We start from the raw sequence: 24,923 nt of genomic DNA on the forward strand, positions 1-24,923 counted from the left end.
CCAAACAAACAAAAATCACACAAATGGATCTGGGAAAAACAAGATTTTCTTTGCTCACAGCAAGAGGACTGGGGTTTTCCTGTGCTGGTGCCCTGAGCGTCCATTCCCAAAGGCAATGCCAAGAGGGCCACTGTATAGAATGAGGTGGTGTCACCAGAGAGGAGCCTTGAGTTTAGACAGCCAGACTTAGAGCGGACATGCGGACATGTCACAGGTCCATGGAGAACTGTCATGCTGCTGTGTTAAGTACCTCTCTGGAAAGTGAGTTTCCGTCTTCATCCATCACGACAAGAGCAGATGGAGGCTTGTTTGTGGGTCTCCCTTTTTGGCTCAGGAATTGAGAAATTCACTGCCTTGACAGCGTGTAGATAAACCACTCTTTTGCGTAGCTTTTAGAATTCTCTAGAAGTGTCATCACTCTACAGAAGGGAGAAGAATGTGGTCCTCTGACTGACATCAAAGGGTACGCAAGAGGGGCTGGAGCAATAGCACAGCGGGTAGGCGTTTGCCTTGCACGTGGCCAACCCGGGTTCGAATCCCAGCATCCCATATGGTCCCCTGAGCACCACCAGGGGTAATTCCTGAGTGCAGAGCCAGGAGTAACCCCTGTACATCACCAGGTGTGACCCAAAAAGAAAAAAAAAAAGGGTACGCAAGAGCCCGTGGTGGCTATGCTGCTGTGGGTGCGGGCTCACCCGCCTTTTGCATCATGCCTCTCAGTTCCTATAACAAATGTGGCTGGGTTTTCCAATCTCTGTGATACCATCGGCAAGACTCTTGACGTGGTTGAGTTTCATCTGAACAGAACTAGATGGGCCAGGAAGTCAGACTCCATTGCTTCTGTGAGTCCTTTCTCAGATCAATCATTCTGCAGCTGTGATCAAGACCCAAATTCAGACCTCTGGGCTCCAGGATGCTAGTTTATCCTTCTGCTAAGGCGTAAATCAATCCCAAAACTCATGGTAGATCAATGCAGCTTAGCACAGAAGCTGACAGATATCGGGAGAACTGCACAAAGATTTGGGTTGTGCTCCATGCAGGGGAGTTTGTGGCATTCCTCAGGCTCTTCGCAACCATCTCAGAGCGTTGACTGGACTCAAACACTGACATCCTGGCTGGTGAGTCATGGACCACACCCTCCAATCAGGAGCAAAGGACAAAATTTGTGTCAGGAAGCCTGGCAAAGCCCGACATGACCGAGCAAAGGCCACTCAAGTGGGACCGCCTCGGACACTGGTTCTGAAGGAGTGATCTGGAGGCCACGGTGGTCCAGTGGATCTAATAGTCTGCTCTAAACATGAAAGAATGTGAACTTACTTAGAGGTGGCTATCCAAAGTGGTTCTTCCATCTCATTGCCTTCTGGGAAATTCTAGTTGGAATTAGGAAGTAGAAGAGGTAAATGGGGAGTTTTAGGAGCCAAAGAGAGTAAGTAGAGAAGGTAGGAGGTTTGCCTTGCATGTGGCTGACCTGGGTTTCGCTCCCTGGCATCACACATGGTTTCCCAAGATAGCAGTGGTCCCTAAATATTGCTGGGTATGGTTAGAAAAGCACCCTCCCCCCAAAAAGGAAGTCATGAGCCCTAAATACTCTCATGAATGTATGGCACCTTCATGTCCTATGAACACAAATGATACTTTTTCTACACTAATACTCAGACTAATGTTCCAGGGCCAATTTATGACTGGCAGAGATTCATGAAAAAGTTCCTCCCCAGTGGGCAGTGTGCTCAACCTTTGAACTGTACATGCCAATAAATAGTCACCTATCTCATACAGGAAAGAGCCACTTGCACGGGGTGACTGAACCCCAGCATCGCTGTCAGCCTGGGTCCCACGTGTGCTGCGTGACCATCTCCACTCTTGGGTTTGTGCTTTTCTAGTCATTGTGAAAGAGAGATTCATTTACAAACTCCCCGTGGGCTGAACAATTTTGCCAGGGAACTGTGATCATCAAGTGCATTGAATTTCCACAGCAGTTTTTGACAGTGAACTCTGGTAGACTTGTGAGTCCTTTCCCTCGGCCTCTGCACTCTGGCCCGCTATTCCAACAGTTTTGAAGTCTCAGAAGCTCCAAGAACTGGTTAGTGAGTAAAAGCAAGACCCCATGGCATGGAATAGGCAGATATGACGCAGATTATGCTTTTCAGTATTATTTTTGTTTGGAAGCCATACTTGGCAGTGTATGGGCCTACTCCAGGCTCAGTGCTCAGGGGTTGCACCTGGTGTTACTCTGGGGAACCAAGCTTCACCAGGAGTGTAACCCAGCCTCCTGCCTGCAGAGCATGTGCTCCACCCCTTGAACTGTCTTCCCTGACTCCCAGGGTATTGTTTTAGCACTTCTAGGGGCCATTACTTTGAGAAACTCCCAGTGAGCTGGCATCCTGGGACTTTGTTTGGCTTGCTCAGTGAATCTTCCTGCTCAAGCTGTAATCTGAAAACTAGGACTTCTAATATGCCACGTAACACATGTACTAATAGAGGAAGCAAAACACCCCAGAACACACCACATTTAGAAAATGCCACTGCATGAGTTTTCCATGGCTATTAAAACCAATTACCACAAGATTCGTAGCTTAAAACGTTGCAGATTTTTCTTCAAGCTAAAATCAAGGTATTGGTTGGTCTGCATTCCTCTCTGTGGTCTCTATCACTAGTCTGTTTTCATGCCTTTCCAGCTTCTAGAAGTCCCCCACGTTTCTTGGTTCACGATCCTTTTTCTCTTCCTTCGAAACTAGCAGTGTTGCCTATCTCTGGTTATTCTTCCAGACTCCTTTTCTGCCTCCCTCTTTCACTTTTATTTGGGGGCCCTGGGGTATGGGTGGAGGCTATTCTCAATGCTCATGGATTATGTGTTACTGGGGATCAACCCAGGGGACCCCTCATGTGAAACCTGGGCTCCAGCCCTTTGAGCTTTCTCTCCATTTCCCTCTTCCACTTTAATAACTGTGATCACTTTGGCCCACCCTGACAATTCAGGGTAATCTTATTTTAGGATCAGCTAATTAGCAGCTTTAATTCTCACTTCGATCTTTATTCCTGTTTGCCTTGTCTTTTTTTTTTTTTTTCCTTTTTCTTTTTTACTTTTTGAGTCACATCCAGCAATGCTCAAGGGTTATTCCTGGTTCTGCACTCAGGAATTACTCTTGGCCGTGCTCAGGAGACCACATGGAATGCATGATGCGTGCAAGGCAAGTGCCCTTCCTGCTGTACTATCACTTCACTTCTGTCTTGTCTTTTAACACATTTACAGGCTCTGGGGCTCAGACATGGCTATTTGGGGGTGGACAATCATTCCGCTATCATAGTTCCTTCCTGAACTACATTTGAACAATGAAAGGCAAGGAACGGTAAAGAACTTGCTCCATGTCTCTCTTCCTAGCTGGACTTTGTGGAAGGGTCAAACCATTTAACCCATACTATACATTTCTGGGGTTTGGGGTGTGTATACTTAATGGTGCTCGGCAGCTTGGAGACTCATGTTCTTCTGGGTATCAAGCCTGAGGCTCCAGCCTATTGAACTGTCTCCCTATTCCGTTAAGACCACTGTAATGTACAGTTTACAGCTGATCTGGGGCTTCCTGTGAGCTAATGGATGAGGGTGTGGAGGCTTCATTGAAAGCCTGCTGCCGGCTGTGGGGAGTCTTGGGGGCATGTGTTACGCCACATAGAGTCCTTTGGCGAATGATTAATTTTTTAACTGACACTTTAAGAGTACATATACATGTATTTTACAAGCTAATTTAATTCTTAGAAGAAGCTTATCAAGGAGGTTCAATAGTTGCCATTACCCTCATTTTATAGATAAGAAAATGAGGCACAGGGCTGGAGAGATAGTACAGGGGTTAATGCACTGGTCTTCAATGGCAACCTGGAGTGAGCCCCAGCACTGCGTATGGGCACTCTGGACAAGAACTGAGTGCTGGAAGTACGTTAAGTGATATGCATGATAACCTTTCGGTTCTGTATGCAAACCATAATGCCCAAAGGAAAGAGAGAGAAACAGAGACAGAGAGAGAAACAGAGACAAAGACAGAGACAGAGAGAGACAGAAAGACAGAGGGACAGAGAAACCAAGAGACAAAAACAGAGACAGAGAGAGAGAAAGAGAAAATGCATTCTATAAAGCAAGAGGGGGCACAGTGCTGGAAGGTAACTGAGGACGTTGGTGATGGAAAATTTACACTGGTGAAGGGATGGGTGTTGGAGCATTGCATGACTGAAACCAAATTATGAACAACTTTGTAATTTGTATCTCACAATGATTCTATTAAAAATACATAACTTAGCAAAATAAAATTATAAGAGGGGCTGGAGCAATAGCACAACAGGTAGGGTGTTTGCCTTGCACGCGGCTGACCCGGGTTCAATTCCCAGCATCCCATATGGTCCCCCAAGCACCACCAGGAGTAATTCCTGAGTGCAGAGCCAGGAGTAACCCCTGTGCATCGCTGGGTGTGACCCAAAAATTTTAAAAAAGAAGAAAAGAAAAAAATTATAAGAGAAAAAGAGAGGGGAAGAAAGGAAGGGAGAGAGAAGAAAAGGAAGAGAAGGAGGGAGGGAGGGAGGAGGAGGGAGGGGGGAAAGAAGGAGGAAGGGAGATAGAGGGAAGGGAGAAAGGGAGGGGGAGGGAAGAGGAAGGGAGGAAGGCAGGGAGGAAGGAAGGAAGGAAGGAAGGAAGGAAGGAAGGAAGGAAGGAAGGAAGGAAGGAAGGAAGGAAGGAAGGAAGGAAGGAAGGAAGGAAGGAAGGAAGGAATGGAGGGAAGGAGGGAGGGAGGGAGGGAGGGAGGATGGGAGGGAGGGAGGGAAGGAGGGAAAGAAGGAAGGCAGGAAGGAAGGAAGGAAGGGAAGAAAGGAAATGAAAATAAGACCTTAGTTTGGCTAAGGAGCTTGTTCAAAGCACCTCGGACAGGGCTGGAGCTATATACAGTGGGTAGGGCTATTGTACCTTTGATCCCCGGCACCCCATCTGGTCCCCCAGATGTAATTTGAATGCAGGGCCCAGAGTAACACTTGAGCATTGCTGGGTGTGACCCCCAAACCCAAAAACAAACAAACAAACAAACAAATAAATAAATAAAAAGAATGAAGAAAAACAAAGCACCTTGGACAGCATGTGGCAGAGACGGGGGCTTAAAGCTGCGGGTAGTCCAGAACACCTGTTCCTCTGCACCCTAGCCAGCACCGTCAGCTCAGTCTGGGCTTGTCCTCCTCCATGTCCCTGCTGCTGCCACGGCAGGAGGTGAAATTTGGTCCACTCCCCAGCAAAGCTGAGCCCCACCTGTGGCACTGGCTCCCTGGTGTTCTCACAGCCCTGATCCAGAGGGAGAGCCCGGCTGTGTGGAGACGGTAGGGATTTGGACTCAAAAGCGATGCCTCAGAACCTCTCTCTGCCCACCCAGGTCCCACCCTGGATTGTGCCTGCCCTTGGTCTGGTATCAAACCTCCTTGGAGGCAGCTTTGGCTCAGAATGCCCGTGGGAACTGGGAGAGAGTGCCCCTGTGTTTGCATTCCTTAGGTAATGGACCTTTCCCGCTGGCAGGGGACCCGGAGAGGAGGAAAAGCATGACAGGCTTCTGCACCTCTTCTCGCTCCTCCCACGGGCAACAGCTCCCAGAGGGCCTGGCGCTTCTCTCACTGCTGGCACTGGCCTGGCTGGCCTGGTTGCAAAGGGCCTCTGGCTCTTCAGAGAAGACTCGAGGAGCTGGCCCCCTAGGCTTGGCCTTTGCCTTGCAACGGAAAGAAGGTTTGGAAGGATTCGGAGTATCTTTCTCGGGAACAAAGAGGTAGCTCAGTGGAGAAAAGAGTGCTCAATTCCTGGCACTCTATGGTTCCCAGAGCAACTCAGGAGCACTGGGCTAGGAGAAGCCCCTGAGTGCCTCTGGGTGTGTTCTGAAAACAAAAGGTTTGCCTTGTATGCATCTGACCCAGGTTCAATTCCTGGCATCCCATTTAGTCTTCCAATCCCCATTAGAAATTATCCCTGAGCACAGGGCCAGGAGTAGGGCCTGAGCACTACTGGAGTGGGCCAAAAACAAACAAAAAATTGTTTTGGAGGGACTTTGCAAGCAGTGCTGAGGGGTCTAGTGATCTCTTCCAGAAATTCTTTTTTGGTTTGTTTTATATTAGGCCCATCAATGTCCAGGGCTGACTTCTGACTCTTGCTCAAAGACCACTCCTGGCAGTGCTCAGGGAATGGATGCAGAGCTGAGGATCAAACCCGGGTCAGCTGCTTATAATGCAAGGCAAGCGCCTTAATCCCGGTACTACTTTTCTGGCCCTCTCAGGTCAATTCTTGACCACTCAGGCTGGGGTTTTCAAGGTGAGGACTTAAGGATATGGTTTTGCTCATGTTCTGCTCTAGGATAAACCCCGCAGTGTTTAGGGGTCTCAGTGTTATACCGAATGATGCTAGCAGAGGTGAAAGATGGGAGGATAGTGGGGGAACAGGGTGCGATTATTGTTCCGGGTATTGAATTGGGGTCAAATGCATGTAAGGCAAGAGTCCTAACCCAGTACTATCTCCCTGACACTTATATTTCTTTTTCTTTTTTTCTTTTTGGATCACACCTGGCAATGCACAAGGGTTACTCCTGGCTCTGAACTCGGGAATTACTCCTGGCAGTGCTCAGGGGACCATATGGGATGCTGGGAATTGAACTCAGGTCAGCCTCATCCAAGGCAAACGCCCTACCTGCTGTGCTATCTCTCCAGCCCCCTCCTCCTCCTTCTTCTTCTTCTTTTTTTTTTTTAAGAAAAATCCTAGTGGTGATCTATAAACCTTTTCCCAGATTGACTGACTTCCTTCTCTGTGTCTCATGGTACCCAACACAAAGTTTGATGCCTATACATCTGCAGCATCGCAATTTATACATCTTCTCCCTCTAGGGAGAGACTTTATCCTTTTGAGCTTTGCATCCCTATGCAGTCAGATGAAAACTACTCAGAGAAGGACAGGGTTTATCTTATCATGACCCAGCACCTATTTCTGGTGTGGAACTTAGATCTTACTACTGAGCAACCTGGACTCTGAGTGGGATTCTTACAGAATTTAGCACCAATAGCGTCTGCAGAAAGAACCCAAGTGGATAGAGAATAAACCAATAAATTCTGAGCCAGCGCGGGGTGGAGGCAGTTACTGGGTGGGAAATAATTCCATGGTAAAGTGAATGTTTTGCGTGACGTACCGGGTTTCATCCTGTAGCACTGTCGTCCCATTGTTCATCGATTTGCTCTAGCGGGCACCAGTAATGTCTTCATTGTGAGACTTGTTGTTACTGTTTTTGACATGTTGAATACGCCACAGGTAGCTTGCCAGGCTCTGCCATGTGGGCGGGATACTCTCGGTAGCTTGCCAGGCTCTCTGAGAGAGACAGATGAATCGAACCCGGGTCGGCCATGTGCAAGGCAAACGCCCTACCTGCTGTGCTTTTGCTCCAGTCCTTGGACTGGACTGGACATCCTGGAACCATTAAAAAAAACTGTGGGGGTGGTGGGGAGAGCAATAGTACAATGGGTAGTGAGATTACCTTTCATGTGGCTAGCCCGGGTTCGATTCCCAGCATTCTATATGGTCCCTGAGCACCACCAGGAGTAATTCCTGAGTGCAGAGGTAAGAGTAACCCCTGAGTATTCCCAGGTGTGACTCAAAAAGAAAAAAAAATATTTTAAGACTAAAGACTTGAGATTTTCATTCTTTCCTTCCCATTGATCTCTTTCCTAAACTGACCTGTTTGCATGCCCGAGCTCGAATGCCTTTATGTCCTCTTCCGTTATTTATTCATATAAAACTGACTGTGCAGGCTCCAAATCCAGGAGATTTGGCATATTTGCAAAGCCAGACTCTAGGAAACGTTCCCACTGCTGCACACGTTGGATGTGGTTTAGGGAGCAAAGCAAATGACCTAACAAGGAATATATGTGCCGAACCTAGTTCCTGTTCAATGAATAGATTCACGTTCTGGCACATTCGCAGCCTCACAAGTCATAGCAACCGGATGACAGCATGACAACACAGCAGCTGTGGCCATGGCACATGAGAAAAATCAGAGCCTGTATCTCTGGAGGGAAACTAGAACGGGGCTGTGCCATTACCAGGAAGCCTGGGATTGACTCCAGGGAGGGAGCTGGGGAACAAAAGTGCCACGCTTAGGGACACAGAAGTACACCATCTTCCCCAGCCTCCTAAAACCTTGGGTTATATTTTCAAAGTAAATAATTTTCCCCAGTCAGGGAGGAAATGATGCTGAAGGGAAGATACCATCACGTGGACAGAATGTTCTTGGTAGCCCTGGCAGCAGGGTGGAGGCGATGCTTATCAGCGACAGTCCAGGACCTGATTTTCAATGGCAGGACCACAGGCTTTTCTTCCAGTTTTTAGGCATCCACTGAAATCACCTGCTTCTCTGGCTGCGAGCTAGAAGGTCCTTATGTCAAGTTCTCCAAGCAGGACCCAGACCTGATCCCACAGCCACAGACTATGCCAAGGGCTCTGGGTCAGAGCAGATGCCCTGTGGAGGAAGAGGGCACCTGGACAGAGTGTCTTGTGACACAAAGACATCTGCACGTGCCCTCAATGGTGACACCCAATACCAGGGCTACCTGGCACCAGGCAGCAGTCCACACCCTCTGACCTAGTTTAAATTCAAGGCTGACCCTTGTCCTGCAGGAGGCCAAGGGCTCAGTCTTCTGTGCTCGGCTAGATGGGTTTAACTTCAGGTCTGATCCTGGTCTCCTCTTTCTGGGTTGCGTTCCAGATGAGGGATGGGGGCAGGCAGCTTGGCTTTATCCTTGGGCCCACCTTGACTTCTCTTTTGGCCCATGAAATGTGTTACTCCAAAATAAAGCGGCAAAAGACAACAAACAAAGGTTATCAGACAGTTTCTTTGGGTCAGGAATCCAGGCTGCTTAGCAACAAGCTTCTGCCTCAAGGTCTCTTGTGAGGCTGGGTTGAAGGTCTCATGTGAAGGTTTCATCAGCCTGGGGGAAGAAGGAGGTAGGTAATCCTTGACCAACACATTTAAGAGATTTGGTCCAGGCTTCAGTCCCTCTCTTACAGGGCCCCTTGGGATACGGCAGCTGGCTTCTCTAGCAGTGAGTGATCCAAGAGAGCAGGAGAGAAAGAAAGCACGCAGGGGCCTGAAAGATAATAGTGGTTAAGGTGCTTGCCTTATGAGGCCAATCCGGGTTCGATTCCTCCACCCACCCACCCACCCACCAACCCATAGGGTCCCCTGTGCACTGCCAGGAGTGTAGAACCAGGAGTAAGCTCTGGGCACTGCCACCAGGTATAGCCTTAAGACTAAAGCAAACAAGCAAAAAAGAAAGGTGGAACAAAGAAAGAAAGCATGGAGAAAGGAAGCCATAGTTGTATGTGTCTTACAACCTGTTTCAAGCAGTGACATCGCATGACTTCTGCCATACACTCTTTGTTAGAACAGAGTCAATTAGTCCAGCCCACAGTCAAGAACAGGGTATTACACAGAGGCGTGAGCACCAGGAGATAGGTGACCGTCGGCAGAAGGCTGTTATAGAGGCTGCCTACCACAGCTCCTAGGCTTTGATGCGTTCCAGCAGATGTCTCCCTGTACAGAGTAAAAGCAGTGCGTGTGTACACATATCTAAGTGTGAGGCCCTCAGCCATTTATACTGTCTGCTAATTATTCCTAGGCAGACAGAAATATTAAATATGCATGAAATTGTGACTGAGAATTCAGAATCATGGTGTGGAACAGAGAAATATTCTGCAGAATGTTTCATGATTGTTTTTAGAAGGCAAGATGGCATCGTCTCTGCTCTTCTCGATGATGTCACTGTTTGCCTAACTGGATGCACTAAAGAATTACTTCTAGCCCAAAATTGAAATGGGTATTCCTTCCATCATCTCTCCACAACAGTATGATGTAATAGAAATTTCAAAGAACTGTAATTATTGAGGTTACTAATGCACTTTCTTTCTTTCTTGTCTTATTTTTTTCTGTGATTCCAAGGAATGAACTCAGGGCCTTATTCATGCAAGGCAAGTACTCTCCACTGAGCTACAGCCTTGGTCCCATGTTAAAAAATATATATATAGATAGATAGATAAATAAATATATATTTACCTTTTTTTCTACAATAGCGTTAAGTTAATGTCTGTATTTCTTGCTTATTTATTTTTGTTTCGGGCCCACACCTGGTGGTGCTCAGAGCTCTGCTCTCAGGGGTCACTCTGGTAGTCTCTGGGGACCGTATGGGATGTCAGGGACGGAACCCACGTTGGACACATTTGAGACAAGTACCCTGCCAGCTGTACTATTGTCTCTCCAGCCCCCAACATTTGGGTTTTGGGAATACAAAATTCTGCACCTCCCCCACCACCAATGTGTCAAAAACCATTCACTACTGTCCTTATGTCACTTTTAGTACTAATAATTCATTTTCTCAAAACAGTATTTCGTAAAGTGGTGCATTTTGTATTATGTACCATCAATAATGTCTCAGAAGAAATTAGAACTAACTGAGCATAACAGGCTGCCGCGTGGGGGATTTCACGTTGCTAGGAGAGCTTCGATCTTCAGACTCTCTGTCTTTTGGTGAGGCTGCGCGTGGCTTCCCATTCAGGTATTAACAGCCTCCCGGGGGTTATTTCCCAGATGTCACTGTCAGTCCATTTTCCGTGCACCTTTCTGGACAAAGCCGTCACTCAAAATCTATGGCTTCCTGGGCTTTTACTGAAAAAAGATGAAGCACTGGAACTGGAGGTTCTGTGATCTGTGATCAATGTGAGAACAGAGGCAGCGAGGGGTGGGGGTGGGCGGGAAGGAATTGTTAGCCCTAATCCTTTGAACCCCTTTTACCGAGGTCTCTGTTTTCCATCAGCTACATTGAAGAGAATTCTCTGAAGACTGCAGTTGAACAGCTCTGTTGCCATTTTCCAGAGCCCCAAAGCGTGGCTTTCTGTGGTTGTACTTTTTTGAACACGGAGAGCCAATTTATTTTGGGGCCGCGATAGATTTCAGAATGACTCTTTTCCGAAGCTCCGCTTCTGCGGACTCCTTGCGACCCGGGGAGGTGTTTAGGCTTGGAAACACCTACCGCATCAGGCCGCTCAGAGATGGTCTCAGCTGAGCGTAAAAGGGAGGGAGAGATGGAAATTGCGGGGGAGGATCAGAACAGAAACCATTTTGACTGCCCCAACCTGGGCGCCGAACCAGCTTAGCCAAGAGCGATCAAATCCACGCCCCGAGCACTTACACCAGTGCAAAAGACGGGCTGCTGGTGGTTGTGGCGGGGGTGGGGGTGGGGGGTGGAAACCTGCGTGCAGATCTTAGGAGGAAACTCGGAGAAAGGAGACCGCTGTTTCAGGCCCCAGCCTAGGCATTATTTGGCAAAACAGGGCAGTCTGCTTTCTGGCAAGATCTCCTGGCCTGAATAGCAAACCAAAAGAGAAAAAAAAAAAAAAAAGAAAAGAAAAAAACTTTCTTTTTCTCCTCCTCTCCCCCTGTTGGTGCATTTCTGCGGGGACTCCAGTTCTCCAGGGGTCCCTGAACCCGACCCCATCTTCCGGACTCGACCAGCGAACGGGCTGGCCGGTCCTTCTCGGGCGCCGGAGAGACCCGGCTGGAACGCGCCTGGCCCGGCGGGGTGCAGGCGCGGCGGGCGGCTGCGCTGGGGGCGCGCGGGGCCGGGGCCGGGGCCGGGGCCGGGGCGCGCGGGCGGGCGGGCGGGCGGCTGCAGGGCCCGGCGCGCCGCCGCGCGAGCTGCTGGGTCACAGCCCCGGCCGCGCCGCCGGCTGGCGAGGAAGTGACGACTGCGCCGTCCCGAGAGCAACAAAGTTTGAGTCTGTCGGCCGTGCTCGCCGCCCGCACCCCGACACCCGCGCCCTTCGGAGCCACCCCGGGAGCCGGCGTGCAGGTGAGCAGCGGCGTGGGGACGCGGCACCGGGCTCGGGCCCCCGCGACTGAGCGGGCGCTGGCTGGGAGCTGGCGGGCCGGGCTGGCTTGGCGGCGCGGGGGGCTGGTGCTCCGAGGAGCTGCAGGGAGTGGGGAGTTCGGCCGCCGCATCGCGCCGGGGTGGGGAGTGGGGGGGTGTCGCTGGACCGCCAGGGCTGCAGCCGGGCCCTCTGCAGGAGGAGGGGTGCAGGAAAGGGACTTCCCGGGAACTGCGTCTGCCGCCCGTCCTCCGTCCGTCGCCCCCCTATTGCTCTGAGTTGCGTGTATTCAACACCCCCCCGCCCCCACTCCCATCCCCGTGCTTCCCGGGGAAGCGTGTTCTTCCTCTTTGCAGCCCTCAGTGAGGTTGCAGGAAGGAAGTTGAAGGAACTTTCCCCCCCGACTTTTCTTTGCCCGGCTCTCCAGAGCAACTCTGAAGTTGGGAAAACAACCCTACGCATTTCCAAAAAGCAAAACCGAAATTGCAAACCACCTCGCCCTCGCCTCCCCTCCCTCACGCTATCCGCCTCCCCGCCCCCACCTCTCTCGCCAAGCCCCTTTCAACAAACTCGGTCCTGACTCCCCTAACCACCACCCTTTCTCCCCTCACCGCCACCTCCTGAACCTGACGGTGCTCACTAAGGCCTTCACACTTTGCAATGTAGCCATAAAAACTGTCAGCACGCCCACGGACATATGTGAGTGTTTTCTAAAATAAAACTCCGAAACCGGCTTCCCATGGACTCCGGGGGGCACCTCCCGTTCTTGCCTGTTTTCTGAGACAGGCGACGCTGCAGGGAATTGTGCTTTGGGAACTTGGATGGTGTTTCCCGCCGGCCTGGGCAGCCGCGTGGCGCAGAGCTTTTTAACAGCTGAGAAGTTTATGACATCCCTGCAAAGTGACTCGGGGCTGGCGGCGGGGCGCGAGCGTGGCCCGCTGGGGCTCCGAGACAGCAGCTGGAGCCACAGCGGCCTGGGACACGCTGCGGTGTGCAGGAATGTCCGATGGTTCTCGGTGGCGGTGACTCCGCGCTTGCATTGGGTGAATGGTGCAGTTCCTAGCAGCAGCTTCCTGCCAGCCTGTAATTACGGCATGATTGCACAGTCAGGCATTGTTGGCGGGGATGTTTATACACTGGCTATTGTGCAAGACCTCGGTGGCAGGGCACAAAACGCGCATTTACATTGCAAATGCCCAGGACTGATCTAGGCCTAGCTGCAGTCTCTCAGTTCTTTTTTTCGGCCTTTAACCTTAAGCGAGGTGATTTATTTCTTTGCCTCTCCCTTAACCTTGGACAACTTGTTCAATGGCTGCAAGTGGAGTGGACCCGGGAGGGCTGTGTTCCTCCACTCCCAACAGCCTGCCAGAAACGGATCCAAGGAACTGTACCCTTGCCTCTGAAGAAAATGTGGGATGACGTCAGCAGGAAAAGGAGATGGGAGATTGCTATCAACTTCCCTGAAGCCTTTGGAATTTGCAAAACCTGCACTGTTGTTGGTTTGGGCCTGGTTGCAAAGATTGCAGGTTGGTGGCGTGTGACTGAGCTGGTGAGCTAGACTCTGAGCCTTGAAGTATCAGCTGCTCGCAGGAACTTGGTAGGTGGGTCCTCATGGCCTTTCTTGTGTTCCAGGGGCCCAGGGGGAAAGTGCCTGGGCTCTGAGTATCCGTGTCTGTGATGGTGTCTGGCTTGGGGAAGGGGAGCAGAAGAAGTGACTCATGGACCTTTTCTCCAGAGGTCCCCTACCCCCACTTCCTACCCAGGCCAGGGCAGGGGTCCCACACCTTCTGAGCTGGAAGCAGCAGGAAGGGAGCCAAGCCTGCAAGTATGGAAAGAAGGCGAACAGGTTCTTCACGACTTCTTCGAGAGGGCCTCAGAGGTGGCTGACTGTAGCAGAGGGATTTAAAACACGGTCAAAGGAAGGGAGCTCAGGGATCACTCCTGGAGGGGGCGCCCAGCTGGCGGGAGAGTTTGCTCTGCATTCAGGAGGCCAGGCCCTCCCACCCCCCAGCACAGCAGAAAGCAACCCCAGAAGCTAAGAGTAACTTCTGAGCACCATTGCTTTGGGCACCATTGCTGGCGGTAGCCCCGGTTGGCTCTAAGCACTGCCAGCCTGCACTGGGCTGATCTCACCGGGCAGCACGAACTGGGTGTGGCCCTATAAAAAAATAAAACTAGTTAGATAAAACATGGACAGAAGCTTGTCCAGGAAGGAACTGAAGAGATAGTACAGTGGATAGGGCTCTTGCCTTGCACATGGCTGACCAGTGTTCGATCCCTGGCCCCCCTTAGGATCCTCCAACCCCACCAGGAATGATCCCTGAGCACAGAGCCAGGAATAAGCCCTGAGCACCACTGGGAGTGACCCAACAACAAAAGCAAAAATGCAAGAAGAAAGTTTGTCTAGGAAAATGTGCTGTCTTTTCACATCCCCCATCTCGAGGCCCCCTTCCTCTCCCAAAGCAGTCGGCCCTGCTCAGGGCACAGTGTAATTTGGTGGCACCACAATGCCACGGTGGCTGGGGAGTCGCTGTGCTCTGAGCGGCAGGTGTTCCCTCATTCCTGACCTTCCCCCCCCAACCAAATGACCGAGTTTCAGCTAGAGGGGAAATGACCTGCTCCAGCCTCGCGCCACTTGTGTGTCATGGGCACAGTGACCATTTGTCAAACCCAAACACGAGGAGGGCACAGTCCCTGGCAGAGAGCTCTGTTTCCAAAGCCTCAAGGACGTGTGTGCGAAGTCAGGCCATTTCTAGAAAGCGTGTGATGGAGGAACCCATTTGCCCCTGGAGGATGGGCTTTAGAGCAAAACCCACCTGGGAGGGAGTGGCTGAGGGTCGTGCAAGGCCTGGTGAAGGTATGTGGGGTTTTTACTGAACTTGACCGCAGGGCCCTGGTTCTCCTGCTGGGAGTGCTGGTCTGAAGGGGCGGGCGGAAGGTACGTTCTCTTCCAGTCCCAAACACAAGGAAGCTTCAGCTTTGCAGCCCTCTGCGCTCTCATGGATGCTTGTACAGATCACAGCACCCCGAGGGGCATGGCCAATCAGAGTGTGGGCAGGGGGGCACGTCCACAAAGGCCAGAAAAAGTAGGAGCAGGCAGGAATGCTGCCTGCCCTGGTCTTCTGTTAGCTCCCTTCTTTCCCTGCTCTGGCTCGCCCCCGTGTCCAGGGTTCAGGGTCAGCTAGCAAGCCCAGTCCACGCTCGCTCGCTGCCCTCCACTCCGACCTGACTTTCTCTTGATTTTCAGTGTGGACTTGCCGCTGGGTTTGCAGCCGCTGCCAGCTGCCTCGCTGAGCACCACACAGAACAATGTTGAAAACGCTCTAAGTCAAAATTTGACAGAGCTCAAGAATCTTTGGATTCTTTTCAGAAGGAAAAACTACTGGAGGTGCTTGGAGGGGCTCAGAAACTCTAGCAAAATCCCTGGGAAGGAGTGGGGGGTCCCCGAGAGAGGACATGGAGAAGCCGGCCGGAGGGTGCACTCGACTGTCGGCCTTGCGTGCACCCCAGGCCCCGTGTTTCTATTTCTATTCATCTGTCTTTTCCCAGCTGCCTCACCCTGCACCGCAATCCGCTGTTTTGACATCACGACGAACAGCCAAAAAAGGAGCCAGAGCACCCCCGGCCAAAAGAGGGCATTCCGGGCTCAGAGAAAGTGCTGTTTTCCCGGCCTTCCCATGTGTTCCCTTCTCTCCAACATGTCTCCCTGCATCTCTCTCTCCGCTGAAGCGTCTCTTTGTGAGACCCTTCAACCTTTCTCTCCCCCTCGGCTGCATGACACCGGGCAAATGCTTCAAGACTTTCTGTCTCAAGTGCCACTTGAAATACACACAGCGCTTTGAATGAGCCCGGGATGAAGGGCTCCTCTGTAATCGCACTTAAAACGCCTGTTGGCAAGGGTGCCGCTCCTGCCTTCACCTTTTAGTGACCTCCCCCCCCACCTCCACCCCTCCACCACCACTGACTGTGGGGTAAAGATGAGGCTGGCACTTGGGGCCTTCCACCTGGGGCCTCTGCTTCTCTCCACCCTAACCTCTGCTCGCTCTCTCTCTCCGAATGTCCCTCCACTGGCCGTCGTAGGTGGCCGGCATTCCTCCCACCCATGCTTCCCCAGAAGCCGGGATGCCTCCCTTTGCCTCACTTCCACTTGGCTCAGCCTGGTACCTCTTCCAGGCCCTCCTCAAGAATTTCCCCCGTCCCACCCAGCATACTTCCTCCATCCCCAGTCACCTCCTCTGGTGACTGCTGAAGATTTCCAGGCTGAAGAAATAATGTGTAGACCTGGCTTCAGGATTTTCAGCGGCGCAGACCTGCCCGTTCCTTCAGCTTCTTCAGCGTGTGCCCTCGTCTGGATAAACATTATCAGCTTTTCAAGGAAAACTGGAAGTGCCTGTTTTGTAGATCTTAGGGTCTGCAGACCTGCTGCTCCACGCTTAGCAGGACCTGGTGAATGTTTGATGGGGGCGGGGAGGGGGGTGTGATGATTCAAATGGCAGTGGCCGTCAGACCGTGTGGATGGCGCTTTGGCACATGCAGCCGAACCGAGTCTCACGACCCTGTGGTTTTCTGTGTTTAGAGTCAACATTGATCGGCCGCTGCCCTCCCGGTTCCCAGGCCCAGGCTTTGCACCTCATTGATCCTTTCCTCTGGGTGCCAGACAGTATCTGTCCAGCTTCTACCCTGCTGCCTCCGGGTCCTGATTTGAGTCTGGCTGACCCACTGCACAGTCCTGCCTAAGCACTTGTTTGCAGGGAGAACATTCCTTACCTGGCTTGCAGAGAGGCAGACCCATAGCAGGAGGACGAGAGGGAGGTGGGGCCCCTCTCAGGCACCTCGAGTGCAGAGAGCAGAAGCCACGGAGTCCTTTCGTCCTTGGCTCTGGGTATATTTTGTCTCAACAGATTTTGAACCTATAAAAAAAAACTAAGCCACCCTGGGGCCGGAGACAGAGGACAGCAGGTAGTACTACTTGCCGTGCATATGACCAACCGGGATTCAATCCCCTGCACCGCATGTGGTGCCCTGAGCACTACTAGGAGTGGTTCCTGAGCACAGAGCCAGGAGTAAGTCCTCAGCACTGCTGGATGTGGCGCCCAGCCCCTCACTCCACTTCCCCCCACCCCCCGCCCCACCGCAAATAGGCTAAACTATAAAACAGATTCTCGACGGGGCCAGACTTGATGTCTCAGAGCCCCGAGAGGGTGCTTCAGGTGAAGGAACCCCGGGTCTGCTCCTTGGCCCTCCCTGTACCCCAAGCTGCCCGGAAGTGACTCCTGAGTATTGAGTAAGGACTAGTCCTCATGCACACTGTTAACCTCAAATGTGTTGTGAAAGTTAGAGTGCCTTTTTTCATCGACATACCATACATACCATAAAATGTACACTGTAAGCTAGGTGGGGGGCGAGAGGAGTGTTCCAAAGCAGTGCTCAGGTAGCCCAGGGGTTGTCACTCCAGGCAGTACTCAGCCATCTGAGCCAGATAGTTCAGTGCTCGGGCCCTGTGATGCTGGGACTCCCAGCAGTGTCCAGGGCAGGGAAAGTGGCATGCCATGGAGCTGGAGACCTGTATATGCAAAGCATAATCCCCTGGTCCCTGTGCTCCTTCCCAGTTGTTTTAAGTTAGATTAGACACTTTTTTCATTTCATTTAAAAATAGAATTTGGGGGGGTTGGAGCGATAGCACAGTGGGTAGGGCATTTGCCTTGCACGCGGCCGACCCAGGTTCGAATCCCAGCATCCCATATGGTCCCCTGGGTACCGCCAGGGGTGATTCCTGAGTGCATGAGCCAGGAGTGACCCCTGTGCATCGCCGGGTGTGACCCAAAAAGCAAAACAAAAAAAAAAATAGAATTTGGGGGCTGGAGGATAGTATAGCAGGTAGGGCATTTGCCTTGCATGCGGCCGACTCTAGCATCATGCGTTCAGTCTCTAGCACCCCATATGGTCCCCCAAGCACCATCAGGAGTAATTCCTGAGTGCAGAGCCAGGAGTAACCCATAAGCATTGCTGGGTGTGACCCCAAAAGCAAAATAAAATAAAATAAACATAAAAATAGAATTTGTCACAATTTTCTATGCAAAAGGGGGACAATTCATAGATTTCAGAATTCATAAAAGTGCAAAGTAATTCTGGAAGTTTTATTTATTTTAATTTTTTGTTTGGTGATGCTCAGGGGTTACTCCTGGGTCTGCACTCAGGAGTTACTCCTGATGATGCTCAGGGGACCATATGAGATTCTGGGGATTGAACCTGGGTCAGCCACATGCAAGGCAAGTGCCCTACATGCTGTACCTTTGTCCTGGCCCCTGGAAGTTTTTAGCTTTTATTTTTTTAATTTATTTTTTGATTTGGGGGCCATTCCTGGTGGTGCTCAGGGCTTACTCCTGGCTCTGGATTTAGGTATCACTCCTGGCAAGGCTTGGGCTACTATATGGGATGCCAGGGATTGAATTTGGATTGTCTACATGAAAGGCAATTGCCCTACCTTCTTTACTATCTTTTCAGACCCAATTTATATATATCATGTGGTCTGTTGAGCCATCTCTCCTGCCCTAATATTGGAAATATAAAATTAGAGATTATAATTCACAAATATGCATAGACAAATGCAGTTGGAATACAAAAATACATGCTTGGGGCCAGAGCAATAGCACAGAAGGGAGGGCATTTGCCTTTCATGTGGCTAACCCCGAGTTCAATCTCTGGCATCCCGTATGGTTTCCCGAGCACCGCCAGGAGCAATTCCTGAGTGCAGAACCAGGAGTAATCCCTGAGCATCACTGGGTGTGACCCCCCCCAAAAAAAAACCCAAAATACTTGCTTGTTTTTGTATTTAAAAAAGAAAGAACTTTTTGTTGTCTTATGGATGGTGCTCAGGGATGACTCCTGGCTCTGCACTCAGGAATCACTCCTGGCAGTGCTCAGGGGACCATATGGGATGCCAGGGATGGAACCCGGCTCGGCCACATGCAAGACAAGTGTCCTACCTGCTATACTATCTCTCCTGCCCTAAGAAAGCATTTCTTAAGGCACCAAGTGGCAGCCATAAGAAAATATTGATAAATCTGATAGTATCATCTAAAAAAGTGCCCTTCTTCTCCTCTGATTGTCCCCATTTCTTCAACCCATCCATGTTCCTGTCCTCAGTAACCACAGTTTGTCCTTTTTCAGCTGCATTTACAGATGCAGCTTCCACAGATGGAAAAAAACACGAACAGATAAACAAACACTGGCAGAACCAAGGCCTGTGGCTTGCACATCCAGCCAACAGAGAAGGGAACAGTTCATCTTTTGGAAAACAGGGACTGTGATTTGGGAAACAGGAACCCTGTATTTCCCTAATGCCAGGTAGAGACTTGCAAGGCAGCGACAGCCAGAGTCTGTATTCCTGTCCTCTGGGGCCCCCTAGACACAGGCAGCCACCGCCCCCCTGCACTACCACCTTCCTGCTCGGTCACCCGCTCTCCAGGCAGGCTGCGGGCACTTAGGGGCTGCACTGTCCTGCTAAGGAGACCAAAAGTGGGCCTCTGAGGCAACAGCCCTACCACTATGGCTGACAAGGGACTGTCCCTCTTGTTCTCCATTTTTTCAAAGGTGGTATTGGGGGATGAGGGCATACCTGGTTAGTGGGGGAGGAGGGCATACCTGGGGGCTCCTTCCAGCTCTATGTTTGGGGACGGGGGTGGGCCTGTCTGTTGGTGGTGGTGCTCAGGGGATCATGAAGTGCTGAGGACTGAACCCAGGGCTCCTGCAGGTGAAATCTGGGCACACACACTGAGTCCCCAGTCCCACTACTTTACTTTTTTTTTTTTAATTTTTAAATTTTTTTAATGAAACAACATTGTGAGACTGTTGTTACTGTTTTTGGTATATTGAATACGCTAAGGCTCTGCCATGCGGGTGGGATACTCTGAGTAGCTTGCCGGGCTCTCCGAGAGGGACGGAGGAATCGAACCCGGGTGGGCTATGTGCAAGGCAAACAACAAGTCTCACAATAGAGACGTTACTGGTGCCCGCTCGAATAAATTGATGAGCAACGGGATGACAGTGACAGTGAATGAAACACCGTGAAATAGAATTACAGACTTACACACTTTTGTGATTACGTTTCAGTCATACATATAATGGTCGAGTACCCATCCTTCCACCAGTGCTCATTCTCCACCACCAATGTTCCCAGTGTCCCTTCCCGCTACTCCACCCTCCCTCCCCCCGTGGCAGGCACATTCCCTTTTATTCTCTCTCATTTTGGGTGTTATGGTTTGCAATACAGGCAGTAAGTGGTCCTCATGTTCGGTCCATAGTCTACTTTCAGCACACATCTCCTATCCCGAGCAAGGTCTCCAAGCATCCTTTGCTTGGTGGTCCGTTCTCTATCTCAGCTGCCTTTTCCCCCAGCAGGTGAAGCCAGCTTCTGAGCTATGGAGGAATCCTCCTGGCCCTTATCACTACTGTCACTGGGTGTCAGTCTCCCATTGTGTTACTTTATATTCCACAGATGAGTGCAGTCATTCTATGTCTGTCCCTCTCTTTCTGACTCATTTTACTTAATGTGATACTCTCCGTGTCAATCCACTTATATGCAAATTTTATGATTCATTTTTTCTAACAGCTGCATGGTATTCCATTGTGTAGATGTACCAAAGTTTCTTTAACCAGTCGTCTGTTCTCAGGCACTCGGGTTTTTTCCAGATTCTGGCTATTGTAAATAGTAAGTTGTAAATAGTGCAGTAATGAACATACAAGTTCAGATATCATTTCTACTGTACTGTTTTGTATCTCCGGGATATATTCCCAGAAGTGATATTGCTGGGTCAAATGGGAGCTCAAGTTCTACTTTTTTGAGAAACGTCCATATTGTTTTCCAAGAGGGCTGAACCAGTCAGCATTCCCACCAGCAGTGAAGGAGAGTCCCCACATCCATGCCAACACCGGTTGCCTTTGTTCTTTTGCATGTGTGTCAATCTCTATGGTGTGAGAATACTCCTTCATTCTTTAGCCTTTTGCGCTCCTGCATCTATCGAGCCCTTCTGTGTCCTGGACCTGAGTCTCCCAGATAAAGATGATCCCACTCCCCCATTCAGGGTGCTCCGGGTCTGAGAGGGAGATACACATGTGTGCCAGCACCAGAGCATTGACCTGACAGAGGGCGTGCTGAGCTCCTGGGCGGGCTGGGTCACCCCACCAGACGAGAGAGGGATGTGAGGAAAGGGCCAGGCTGGCCCTGCTGAGACCTGAGTTCAGTGAGTGAGGTGGACTTTTGTTCATTTGGGGGCCTCACCAGGCAATGCTCAGGTAGGTTACCCCCGGTTCCGCACTCAGGAGTTGATCTGGCAGTGCTGGGGGGAACCCTCTGGGATGCTGGGGATCGAACCTGGGTTGGCTGCCTGCAAGTACTCCACTGTACTACCACTCCATCCTCAAGAACAAGGTAGATTCAAGGACGAGAGGAGCTGATGTTTGAGAGAGGCCTGAGAAATGAGTAGGCGTTCACGAGGTGGCCGAGAAAGAAGTGTTGGAGACAGGGAGTAGCTGGGACGAAGCTGGCATGGAGGAGGGGCGGAATACAGCCACTGCCCGTCTGGGGCGGGGCGGAGGGCTGCGGGCAACAGCTGTGCTGGAGCCCTGGCTGGAGGGGGCTGCGAGGGCACCTCTGTTATGTCCTGGGAGGCCACTGGCATCAGCGAGGAGGTTTGGAGCTGACCTTACGGGCAGTGGGGACGGCTGAGACTGATGATGCGTGAACGTGCATGTGTGCGTGTCTGCGTGCAAAAGAGAAAGTGTGCACCCGGCTTTCCTTTGGTTTTGCAGGGTGGAGTAGTGACTCCTAAGTGGTGCTGAGGGGGTGGACACAGAGGCCCCCACCTGCCATTCTCAGCCAGCCGAACTGGCGTTTCAGTGCAGGGGCCCAAAGATGTGCTTTGCTCAGGTCCTGCAGTGCTGGGGTTACACTGGCCCCCCTTATGGTGCTGGGGGCCTCCAGGACTGTGCCCAACAGTTGTTGGGGGGGTCTCTGGTGTCAGGAATTGAACCTGGCTGCCACCATGCATGTGCCTAATTTTTTTTTCACTATCTCCAAGCTCCAGGTTTTCTTCTCTTTCTCTCCATTTTAAATATGTTGCAATACAACCATTCACATGTTTGAATAGAGGGGCCAGAGTGATGATACAGCAAGCAGACACAGGTTCGATCCCCAGCATCCCACGTGGTCCTCTGAGCACCGCCATGAGTAACTTCTGAGTGTAGAGCCAGGAGTAACCTCTGAGCATCACTGGATGGGGATCCAATACAAAACCAAACCAAAACAAAAAGATTTGAATAGAATAAAGATAAGATTTTGCAAATATTTGAATCTCCAATTTCATCCCATTTGAATTTTTTAAATATATACATGTTAGCAGTTATAGTTCATACTCCTATACCATGAGATTGAAAGACTACCACAATTCCTAGAAATAAGCAATTAGCATGAGTTATTTCCAGTACTCAATTGTGTACGTTATTTTTACTTAGAATTTCTTCCAAGACTGGAGTGATAGTATAGCAGGTAAGGCACTTGGCTTGATTTTTTTTTCCTTTTTGGTCACACCTGGCGATGCACAGGGGTTACTCCTGGCTCTGCACTCAGGAATCACTCCTGGCGGTGCTCAGGGGACCATATAGGATGCTGGGAATCGAACCCGGGTTGGCTGCGTGCAAGGCAAACACCCTACCCACTGTGCTATTGCTCCAGCCCCAAGGCACTTGGCTTGGATGCAGCTGGCCCAGGTTTGTCCTGGCTCCATATATGGTTCCTGAGCACTACTAGGAGTGATCCCTGAGCATTGATGAATGTGGCCCCTAAACAAAACACGCATGCGCGCGCGCGTGCGCGCGCGCGCGCACACACACACACACACACACACACACACACACACACACCACAATTTCCATTCTTAGAAATAGTCATTAACATGTTTTCTTCACTAATTAACAGTGACCCCCCCACTTCTAAAATTTTAGTAGATATTTTACACTACAGAGTATTTACTAAAGGGTATTTATAAAGGGTATTTATTTAGTTAAGGGTATTTACTAACAGTACTCATGTACTGTTTTTTGTTTCTCTTGCTATTTTTTTTTTTTTGGTTCAGTTTGATTGTTGGCCCAGACTTGGTGGGAACTCTGGGGTCAGTCCTAGTGAATTATCAGGGACCCTGTAGTATAAAGAATCCAACCCAGGTCTTAGGCATGCAAAGCATTCACTTTGTCCTCTGAGATATCTCTGAGTCCAATGGACTGTTTTTTTTTTTTTTTTTTTTGCTTTTTGGGTCACACCTGGCGATGCACAAGGGTCACTCCTGGCTCTGCACTCAGGAATTACCCCTGGCGGTGCTCAGGGGACCATATGGGATGCTGGGAATCGAACCCGGGTCGGCCGCGTGCAAGGCAAACGCCCTACCCGCTGTGCTATCACTCCAGCCCCCTTTTTTTTTTTTTTTTTTAACAGAGCTGACCTTAACTAAACAGCCCTGAGTAGTCTGGAGTCCTCGACCCTGGTGTGTCCAGTCTCTTGTTTCAGGATGACTTTCACCATTGTGGTCTTTGTGGTTCCATGGTTCCATACAAATTCCATGAGCCCCCCACCCCACTTTTTTTTCCTTCCCTATTTCTTTGAAGGGTATCATTGGGTTTTTTTTTTTTCTTTTTGGGTCACACCCAGCGATGCACAGGGGTTACTCCTGGCTCTGCACTCAGGAATTACGCCTGGCGGTGCTCGAGAGACCATATGGGATGCTGGGGATTGAACCCGGGTCCGCCGCTTACAAGGCAAACGCCCTACCCGCTGTGCTATTGCTCCAGCCCTCTATCATTGGGATTTTGATAGGGTTTTATTTTTTGAAAAATGATGTGGCTTGGGGCTGGAGCAGTAGCACAGTGGGTAGGGAGTTTGCCTTACCCGCGGGCGACCCAGGTTTGATTCCCAGCATCCCATATGGTCCCCTGAGCACCGCCAGGGGTAATTCCTGAGTGCAGAGCCTGTGCATCGTCAGGTGTGACCCAAAAAGAAAAAAAAAGAAAAGAAAAGAAAAGAAAAATGATGTGGCTCTGGGTCAGAGCTATAATTACAGCAGGTAGGGCATTTGACTTGCATATTGTTTACCTGGTTTCAATTCCCGGTATCCCTGAGCATCGCCAGGAGTGTTCCTGATTGCAGAGCCAGGAGTAACCCCTGAGTATCGTCACTGGGTGTGGCCCCAAGTTACCTCCCCCTTCCCCACTCCCCCCAACCAAAAAAAGATGCTCTAGCTCTGACATGGATCAAAGACTTGAAATGGGGGAGGACGAGAAGCAGAAAGCAGGGAGGTATTGGGGAACGGAGCCGAACAGCCTGGAGCACCAGCGTACAGACACAGAATGAGAGAAAACTCCAGATGTTTAGATTTCTGCTTCGTAGACTGGGAGGATAACAAGTTTTTGGGGAATGATGAGTCTTGTCTGAATGATAACTTCAGACAAGGAGAGATGAACGTGCCTGTGGGACACCTGAGGCTGGTGTCTTGAGGACAGCTGGGAAGTCAGGTCTGGGGAAGAGATCCTCAAAAAGAGGAATGGAGGGCATGGGCCCCAGAAACCTCCATCTGTCCTAACCAAGTCACACAAGTCTTGTAAGTAAACGTGACTGTGCACCACGGATCTCCAGCTTGAGGACGAGTTCCAGATACACTTGACTTCCTGCCTTCAGTCTGATTTGTCCATGGGCGTAGGCATTTGGGGATCACCAGGACCTGGAAGGGGACTGTAAATAGGAGAGAATAAGGCCCTGAGGCAGACTTGAAGGGGGGAAACAACCATGGAAAGGATGCACTCAGGCTTAGGGGAGTTAGCACCAGGGAAGGGATGGTTGGTGGAGAAGGAAGCCGGGCAGCAGAAAGAAGGAAACCAGCCTTACAGAAGCCAAAGGCGGAAGCAGCTTGCTGTTTCGTAAAAGCAGGGACCATGATTGTGTTCACCTGGTACAACTCAGGGCCCATGG

General features: G+C 50.6%; 1 protein-coding gene across 1 annotated transcript in view; it reads left to right on the forward strand.

The window, feature by feature from the left end:
* The first annotated feature begins 11,725 nt into the window (after window positions 1-11,725).
* MIDEAS (mitotic deacetylase associated SANT domain protein) overlaps window positions 11,726-24,923 on the forward strand; it is a 77,196-nt gene continuing 63,998 nt past the window's right edge. The window contains exon 1 of the mRNA XM_055132880.1: window positions 11,726-11,892. The gene's annotated coding sequence lies outside the window, so the exon portion shown is untranslated. The remainder of the gene's footprint in view (window positions 11,893-24,923) is intronic.

Source organism: Sorex araneus, chromosome 3 (assembly GCF_027595985.1).
Source record: "Sorex araneus isolate mSorAra2 chromosome 3, mSorAra2.pri, whole genome shotgun sequence".
NCBI classification, from domain to species: Eukaryota; Metazoa; Chordata; class Mammalia; order Eulipotyphla; family Soricidae; genus Sorex; species Sorex araneus.